The 10,315-nt window shown below is 37.9% G+C and overlaps 1 long non-coding RNA gene across 2 annotated transcripts in view; it reads left to right on the top strand.

Annotated features, from left to right (window-relative positions):
• The first annotated feature begins 1,571 nt into the window (after positions 1 to 1,571).
• The window catches only part of LOC121905788, a 53,157-nt gene continuing 44,413 nt past the window's right edge, over positions 1,572 to 10,315 (top strand). The window contains exon 1 of one of the 2 annotated variants that reach the window (XR_006098471.1): positions 1,572 to 1,816. This is a non-coding gene — a long non-coding RNA (uncharacterized LOC121905788). The other variant, XR_006098472.1, reaches the window with a different exon arrangement.

Below are 10,315 nucleotides of genomic sequence, written 5' to 3'. Positions count from 1 at the left end.
TTGTGTTCACAGCATCTTCCCGCTGCGCATAGTGGCCAAAAAATCTGTTATTGTAGGATTAAAGAGCCGAAGCTTTTTATGAGATGTTTTCTGTTAAAATCTTAATTCTAGATAAAAACCTGAATGAATCTGTAAGTTAAACATTCATTAAAATAACTGAAATTACTAAATGTCATCCCTAACTAACAGAATTTGTATTGTATAAAGTTTGTATGTTTGTTTTAGACCTTCAAATTAATACACATGTAAGTAATTCTAAGTAATACACAATTCAGCACAAGAAGAAAATGGGTATTATGCTTTTATTTATTTTATTTATTATGCTATCTTTCATTCTCTCATGAAGTATCAAAAAAATATATTCTCTAACCCAACATGTGACAAAGCCCTAGAAAATATGTGAAATTTTGATCTGGTTTTCCCTTTTGGCAAGCCCTAATACGTTACTTTACAACCGTGCCCACTGCACCCAGATGATGCAACAAGTGAAACGGCAAACAATCGTCACGGGGATGACACTATTACTATGCACAGTTATGTGATGATGTATGCCCAAAACAAACCCAGAAGGCGAAGCAGACACACCCATCCCAGACACACACTGCCATATCCCACTTCCTGCTGCTGAAGAAAAGACAAGTTTAGCCTCAGGGACTTTGCCCTCGGAGGCCTCCACACACCGCTCTGGGAGCTTCTGTGACACAACAGTTGTTCCTTAATCCTTCCTACACACAGTTCAGTGGGTCACACAATCCAATACAGTGTGTTCTTCCTCTGAGGGGTTGTTATTTACTTGTTTAACATGTGTCTGTACATAGAGTGAAGGTGTAAGACTGTGATTACAGTGACTGAGAAAAGGGAAGAAGAAAATGAAAAGTGCACACAAAAAGAAAGCAGAAAAAACACAGGCAGAGAGAAAACGTCCAGACCCCCTCACTTGTCACAGGAAGTGGTTCCTCTTTTGTCAGGGTTTTATTTTGCAGGCTTCACCCCAGGCAGCGTGTTTGACTAAGGTGTGAAGCATTAGGCTTGTCATATTGTCAAGCCCACGCCTGCTTTCATCTTCACAGTCATAGATTTTACTAGACAGCAAAAGCTTTGAAGATGAATATGATTTTAACATGTTAATTAATATGTTTATAGGTCTGCTGTAATACTACTATCATCATAATCATAGAAGTAGTCATAATAAAGTATTATAAGTATTGGTATGAGTGTTAATGTTAGTTAACTTTGGCCTTAAAGACCCACTTTTTCCTACAAGATATTTCCAATAGTTTCCAATACTCTCCCATTGATCATGACGTTCAAAGTGAACTTCATTAATTGAATTGATTCTTTATGCCATTCATTTTCATTTGAAAACCTAAGCCACAATCACCATGATGCTTTAAATGACAGTTGGAATGAACAAGTTGGTTTTCCCATCACATAAAACACTTTTCCAGTAATTTCCTAACATTTGACGTCACAAGAGTGCCAAGCCCCACTGGAGGAGAAAAAGTGAACACTGAAAACATACAATAAAGTCGAGACGAGTGAAAAAAAAAGAAAGATGAGTCCTACCAGGAGTTATCGCTGAAGGCTGGAGGCACCTTTGCAACTTGACAGTGGTAACCCGCCTCCCTCTCTCTGTCAGCAGACACTCGCTCAGACCCGGACTGGGATCAGTTTGCAGGTCGCTACTCCGGCGGCTCAGGAGCGTCGCTCGCCAGCTGTAAAACTTTTGTGTTTCTTCTGTCTGTAGTCAAACCTCTGCGGCGAAGGGTGATGCGGCTTGCCGGCTACTTTTGTCCTACTACTGAGGAAGTTGCTGGTGAGTCACAAGATCCCGCCCCCCCAAAAAACATTCCTCCCTCCCTCTCTCCAACGACTTCAACTGAGAGCGGTGGAGTCCGTGCAATAGAGGGTAGGATGGAAGCTCCCAGCAGGGCCCTCTATCTCTGTGCTCTGGTGCCGTTTATATCCAAGGTATTTTAATAGAATTATGTTTTATTGGTGAGTATATGTGCTAAACAGATAAAGTCGGCTTTTCATAGGGTTTCTGAACAAAGGGGTGTTGGCCACTATGGTGCCTTTAGCTACTTTTGTGCTTCTTTTTAATGAATTTTCAATGAATGAATGAATGAATCAATCAATCAACCAACCGCTTAGTCAGTAAATAATGTCCACATGTGAATTAAAAAGTTGAAAACAAATACAAAGTGAAAAACTAAAAAGTTTTGCACTCTTACTGATAACAAACCTAAAATTCCCCAGATTCCAGATTCTTTGCAAAATGATTGCCAAACAATCTAATTTCTCAATAAAGTGTCTTTTTATGGTAATGACATTACAGTAGCTGCATTAATACTAATCTGATTTTGGTCTTTTGATAAATATCGGATGTTGGCAATTTCTTTGCAGTGGTGGAGCTTGTTATTTACTGAGGACAGCAATGTAAAACAAGAGAAATGTGAATTTTTTTCTTCATTATCTCAGTATATTTCACCTGGGAATTGATGGTGGTATCATCTTGGTCTAAGAGCGACTAACCTCCCACAATAATGTAATTACAATGGGTTTTGGTCAATCTTTGCTTGGGCAGTCTGAACTGTGTGTAACTATTGAATGTTAAATATCTACAAAACCTCAGGTGATGCTGTAGTGTAAAAAGTAGTAGTAAATAGGTTTCATGGATTGGTCTTAAACGTAGCTTTACAGTAGAATTAGATGTAGGGTTTATATGGGGTTGGGTCAGGATGAAGTAAAACTATAATGACAATCAGATAAGGTTGAAAGATTACCTGAAATTAAGGTCAGGGTCAGCGTAACATTTTATAGAGATTCAACAAACAGGCGTGTCTTTTTAATACACTGTAGTTGTTGTCAGCTTATATGTTGCTATTACAATGGCTATTGGGTCCTGATAGTTTTAATGTCCTTTGATATAAATGCTGTTTCAGACTAGATTAAAAGTCAGTGGAAAACATTAAATACATATAAATATTTTGGCATTAAATCTGGTGAGATTCAAAGACAGCAAGCAGCCTCATTATAAAACAAGACATATCAGCTTTCAAACTGCCTCATCACTTTGCATATTCTCTATGTATTTGTAACCTTTGTTGTTCTTACGCCCCGACATTACCAAACAGGGTAAAGACAAACCCAGCAGTTAAGTTTCACTTCCCTATTTTACTGTGTGGGTCCTTTCATCAGTCCTCATGTTTCGTTTTTGTCATGACTTAACAAGTGTGAGTGAATCTGGATCCAGCTGGCTTCTATTTTGTCAAACATGGAAGGAATCATACAGAACTTGCATGATCATTTGAGTCATTACTGATAATAAGTGTGTGCCCCCCGCATTAAAACACAGTATTGTTGACAGAAGCACCACCCCATATGATAGATAGCATTGTTCTAATGATACCAGTTCCAGCTCACCACTCACCATGCAAGTTCTGTGGTTGGTGTTTTCAGCCTTATCTGTAAAATAAACAGAACGAACACAGGAGTTTGACCGATATGAGATTTTGTAGGTTGATACCAAGACTGTAGTCACCTAGAGGAAATGCTTTATTTTCATTATGAGGAAATTACAAGAATTCAATGAGTAATTCTGTTCATAGGAGAGTAAAAACATTGACAGTACAAAATCAACTATTGTGCAAGACTTAAAGGAATACCTCAGTATTCTGGGAAAATCTCTTTTTCGCTTTATGGCACAGCGAAAAAGAGTTAAATGAGAAGATTGATACCACTCTCGGGATGAGACTGGTATCGATCTTCTCATCCAACTCTATCTCAAACTATTCTTTTAAGGCAGGGGCATGCTCCAAATTAACTGGTTCATTTACAACATGTTGTCCAAAGACGTCAGAAGGCAAAAGTGTATATGGCCGCTCCAAACAGCAAAAGCCTGCCATCACAGAGAGGTGCAGGTGAAACGCAATAAAAACTTTCAGCTGGGGATAGCAGTGCACACTTTCATCAGTCTTTCCTGGAAGGCTATCAAAGTAGTGCACTAAATTGTATATATGAAAAGAATTTAAAAAGATTGAATTTTCGGTTTCGGAAAGTTATGGACATTGTCGGATGGAGCTTCCCAGTTCTGACGTTGTAAAGGTGTGGGGGGAGGAGACTGTCCTCCCAAGACTGTTCTCCCAAAAATGACAAAATCAGTCTTTTCACCATGTGCCCCAAAATTATGTTTACATTCAAGTGACATAGCCCCTAGCAACTGTTGTAATTATGACAAGAGAAACTGAGGAAATCTGGTGACATTATTGTAGAGAGTCAGTGTCATTGTAGGGTGGATGAATGGTTCAACAAAACATCAAACTTGAACATGGGAGACTGCTGCTGGCTTCCTGGTTCTGACCACAAGTCAACATTGTTGTTTTTTTTAACTATGACCGCGTTTGTCACCTACTCATAACCATGAGATTATAATTGTAGCTATGATGACGATCATTCCCTAAACCTAAACAAGACACCATTCAAGCATTAGACGAGCACTTCAGTTGGAGCACACTAAAGTCTGTAAACTATCTACTGAATCCCAATAGAGAGTTGAGAGTCTATTTATGTAACTGAAGGAGGAACTTCTCATTAGTGAACTTTAGAACTGGCTAATTTCTGCTACTCAACAAAAGGACAACATCTGCCCAGTAACTGTTTTGTCATCCCACCCAAATCCACATTAATATCCCTGCGATGTACTTACAGTACACAATCACCAACACAATATGTATTTTCTCAACATATTGGAGAGAAAGTGTCGTCATTCTTGATTTCATCTCACAATTATTAAGATGACTCTAACCGGAAAGAAAACATTTTTAAGGGGGGCATATTATGTACATTTACAGGTCATTGTTAATGTGGAGCTCTACTGGAATATCTTTGCATGATTTACAATTCAAAAAACTCCTTATTTAACTTATACAGGGCCTTTATGCAGCCGCTCAGTTCAGCCTCTGTCTGAAACAGGCCGTTTTAGTTCCTGTCTCTTTAAGGCCCCCCTCCCGAGGAGTGTTTGCAGGGGTGCCCTGCACTCTGACTACCTGGTGTGTTATCCTAGATGCAGTGTTGGGCAAGTTACTGAAAGTTAGTAATTAGTTACAGTTACCAGTTACTTCTCTCAAAAAGTAATTGAATTACTTTACCAATTACTGCATATAAAAAGTAATTAGTTACAAGGGAACATAACTTTTGCATTACGTTTAACACAAAAGTGTAACTCTTCCCACAATCTCAGAGTTCAATCCACTCGGTAAAAGGTCTGTTTTGTTTTCCCCACAACCCCAGATTAGTTCAGTACAATCCAGTTTCACAAGTGTAAAAGACAGACAACTAAAAAGCTTGCTCCGGGTTTTACTGCAGATCCAAAACTCAAACCAGGAATAGCAGCTGCAGTTCAGTAACAGGTATTATTTAAATAAATATAATGTTATAACTCCGGACACAAGACTTATGTTTTACCACGAGTTGGCTACAATAATGTGGACTTTACAACGTGGCTCTGAGACACGGTAAAGTCAGATGATGTTTTGTTTGTGTTGTGTGTGCATTTCTCTGCTATCCTCTGCAGCTGTCCACTATTTTCACATAAGACAAAAGTAACGAGTGATGTACCCATTTAAATTTCAGTAATTGTAATTGCATTATTCAATTTGAAAAAGTAACTAGTTACATTACTAGTTACGGCCAAAAGTAGTGAATTACAGTAACGTTGAATTTCAGTAATTGTAATTGCATTATTTAATTTGAAAAAGTAACTAGTTACATTACTAGTTACTGCCAAAAGTAGTGGAATTACAGTAACGCTACTTTGTAATGCGTTATTCCCAACACTGCCTAGATGCATATAACCATTTTGTGAAAAGAGGGTCGCACTCAGAAATGTATCATTCACACATTTTGTTTGCCATCCGGCCTACATCAGTGTGTACAAATGAAGGAATATGTTCCTTATTTAAAGGGGGCAGATAGATTGCCAGGTGGACCTAATATCTAATTACTAATCACTGTGGAGTTCACAACCACATAGAAACACATCACATCACATCACATCACATAGAATTTCCCTGAATTCCACTTGTAATTCCAAATAATTTCATCCCAAGTACATCCACCATCCAGTTAGACATACTGAAACAACAATATTTAAAGTTAGCATTATTCACAAAATACATTCCAAAGCAACTATGGCTATCACTGTGGACCTCAGGTTTCTCACTGTTCATAAATCAGTTAAAACCAATAGTTGGCAAAAAAAAAAAACCTTTAAACATGCAAACATAATCAAGGGATCAGTACAATCTCCAAAGATACATCTGTTAATAAAGCCACAATTACTAATTCGGTATAATGCAACTTTGAACAATTTTCTTTATTCCTTACAAATATGTTATTGTAGTGACTTAACTTTCAACCCTCCCGAGGAGCCCACTCTGTTGTGATTGGCCCGCTTCAGGAAGCTGCCCCTTGGCAGACTTCCGCCGGGTCCGGAGGCCACATCAACAAGCCATGTAACAAACTATAGTAGTAATAATAGTAGGATTTCACTAAAATGGCAACTTCTCTGTTTCTTCTCTGTTTGAGTGGAAATCTGATCCGATATATAAATGGACAAGCAACGACCTTAGCAACAAAGGCTACAGAACTTTATGGGCATACGCAAGAAATAAATGTCACAAACGAAGTGTTCAGAGCAGGTTGAAGCCTGGGCTTTTGACTTTCAGGGAGCATTTCTACATATGTTAAGTCTTGGAACTATGATCAAGTTTAGAATAGATATCTAACATCATAACAGTATATAAATAAAGAATAATATGTCTCCTTTAAGTAGTTTTAAAAAGTGAACACTGGGTGACTTAAGGATTCTGACAGCAGCTGTCTGCACACATCTAAGAAACACATACAGTAAATTAAAACGAAGATGTAATACCTTTAAAACATGAATATCAAAACTGGCTTGTCACTAAACAAATCCTTGTGTAATAACATCATAGACAACGACACAGTTTTTCCAAAACACAATATGTTATGCTACATTACCATTAGATCATCCCTTGCAACGTCAACTTTTGTGCTCTAATTTTGAATTACATCATTGAAATGAGTAAAAGCATTCAAACACAACATTACATTCTGTAATTTTAAATAATGTTTGGCAACAATGGTATTTTTTCTGCCTGACTGATTTTTTTGATATTTTTAGACTTGCAAAAGCAGCCGCAAAATGTTACACATGAACTAGATCAATTAACATGGACCTTTATACATAACTGCCTCTAACATGTGACTCTAGTGTGTCATGGTCCTGTGACAACTGAAAGAGTGTGAGCTGTACTGGTCTGACCCCTCTATTCCCCACAACCCCCTAATTATAAATTCTAATTTTACACTCTGAGGCGTGGTCCTGTAAGACTGCGTGCAACAAATTAGAGGACAGATGCCTGTCAATTCATCATGGGAGAAATGGTCTGATGAGTCCCTCACTGTTTCTTTCTTTGTGTAGAAGGTTAATATTACTACTTTTTCACCTTTTACATAAAACATCTCTCTGTTTTAGTTTTGAAAAACAACTTAAAAGGTTAATAGGGGTTAACTGAGTAATAAGTTCAGAGTATGAAAGTGTCCAACACTGCATAGAGCACATAAAATGAAAAGCAAGTGTCAAAATGGAATCTGTAAAAGATTAATTTTATGGGATAGTCAATAAAAAACTTCACTTCAGTGAAGATGTTTGCAGCTGTAGGTGTAGGATACACTTTAAATCACACTATACCTTTTGATGCAGTGTGTGAACAGTGAGTCTCAGGTGACTGTCATGCTCTGCTAAATAAAACTTAAATTAGTGCTACACAGTAAACCTTAAACTCTGTTCTTGGATGTGTGGTTTTAGAACACCTGAGTTAAATTAACTCTAATGAGCATCATGACCCTGAGCTGCAGACTAATGAGACAATTAAATTGTTAAAAGCTCCTCTTAAGTTATATGTAGGTATGACTTGTAACAGTATGCATCTGTTTTCATCACATACAGGATGGTGGGTGGAATCTGCGGTTTGCTATGATGTAACAAAACATTATTTTATAAAGTGGGGTGATATGCAGAAAATCACATAACCAAAGAGAATTAGCTTCATACATGTGGAATCGTGTTGACTTTTAAAGATAAGCTCAAAAAAATCTATCAAAAGTGAAAGACCCTTTTTGACGATATTACCGGTAATTACTTTTTTTACAGAGCACTTGAAGTATATAGTGTCTCATCTGAAACTCATCCACTTCTCGCCAATTCACTGCTGTGATTGTCTGAGTATATTGTCGGAGTATAAAAAAGATCATGGTACAATATACACTCCAAAACTCAAGCAGGGAAAATAAGCACCGTATTGGTACTTAATTGTAGACAGTTTTGGTTTTACAAGAGTTTGTGGTTAAGGGACTATGGTGAGAATCCCACCCAGGAGTGCACCTACTGTCTGGCTGGTGACCAGGCATCGAAAAGCAGAGGGAAATTTTTAGAGCTGATGATGTCTAACAAGCTGTGGTGTATGAAGTTTTCAGGTCTTTTTACTAAGTAAAAAGTACCAATATCAGATATTCTGTTACAAGTACATAAAGTACAAAAGCACACAAGTATTATAAACAAAATGCACTTAAAGTATCAAAAGTTAGGGTCACAAAATAAATCTGGGGGGTCATGAAATGATTAATGAGGAAAGAAAAGAGGAAAAAACAAAGTTCTGCACACATGTGTATTTTTGGACAAATGTTTTTTGGACTTTTCTCTAATCTGCTTTTTGTAAATTATTGGATACATTCACTTCCTTTGGTCTCAATCAGTTATTTAAAAGAAAACATGTGAGAAGTTTAGAGGAGAAAACACTCTTTAATGTAACTGCTAACAACACACACACAACTGATACGTGACAAGGGACCCCAACTAGATTCTTTGGCTTGTGGGCTCACAAGCCAAAAAAAATTGATAATCAGTGGCATAATCTTTGAAAATGTGTTGTATTTCATAAGCTTATCATATGTTCCTTTATCTTACAAGTAATGAGTAGCTATAGCTGTCAAATAAATGTGGTAGACTAAAAAGCACAATATTTCCCTCTGAAATGTGGACTATAAGTAGCAGAAAATAGAAATACTTGAGTAAAGCACCTCAAAATTGCAAAGCCAAACCAACAACGAATTATGATCCTGCTTAAGTATTGTATGTGTATCCAAAGCCTGATATATTGTATCCCTCTGCGCCGCAGACATCTGTTGGAGTGCAAAAACTATTAAAAACACGTCAGTGAGCCACACTGTTGCACAGGGTGACATGTTGCCCGGCCCCAAAGAGTTTGGGCACATTAGTTTGTTTAGAAACGGCTCCAATGACTAATAAGAGTGATAAAGTTTTCTGTCTCCGGAGAGCAGTGCCTTGTAAGGCAGACGCCACTGCGCAGTTCGTTTACTAAAGTTATTTACAATGTGTAATGTAGCACAAAGTCAAGAGGTTGTGATATGTAACACAGCAAGCTAGCAAAGCTCCTCTGTAAACGCAACCACATTCCAGTGCATGCTCAGTAGCATCTGACTTACAAGAAACTACTCTCTGGAAACTGAAAATGTGATCGCTATTATTAGTCTTTGGAGCTGTTTCTAAACAAACTAACGTAACTGTAGTCTTCGTGGTGAAGGAACATGTCACCCAGTGCAATGGTGTGGCTCACTGATGTGTTTTTAATAGTTTTTGGACAGCGACGGAATAAAATATATATTAGACTTTGGATACACACACAATACTTGTAAGTAGAATCAATTAATTCTTGGTTTGGCTCTGCACATGAGATTTGTTGACAATAAGAAACATATGTAAATCGCCAGCCTTATCCTTTAAGTAAATGTACTTAAATATGTTCATCCTCTGCCAACAAAGATCTACTTAACAGGATGACTTTTGAACCTGTCTGATTATGCTTTTTTGTTTTGGGAATGCAACAAAATAATCACATAGGAGGAACTTCTGGCTCAGGCATATTTTTGACTGGGCTGGTCTGGCGGCTAGCTGCAGATGAGGACCAACCATGGTCAGGGGAGACATACCAAAGCCCTGAGCTCAGCCCAAGTGTAGCAGTCTTACAATATGCCAGCAGTGTTATTTTTACAGGGTCATATTAGAAAACCAAATGGCTCTGCATCTGCCCCACAAGGGCATTCCTCCATTGCTGACCCTGAACAAACCCACAAGCTTTTGTCCTACTGCTCTTGCATCAGCTTGTTACAAGCCCCTGATTTCCAAAGTAGTATTTACCCCTGCCGTGGC

Source organism: Thunnus maccoyii, chromosome 10 (assembly GCF_910596095.1).
Source record: "Thunnus maccoyii chromosome 10, fThuMac1.1, whole genome shotgun sequence".
NCBI classification, from domain to species: Eukaryota; Metazoa; Chordata; class Actinopteri; order Scombriformes; family Scombridae; genus Thunnus; species Thunnus maccoyii.
This window is presented reverse-complemented; position numbering and strand designations above follow the sequence as displayed.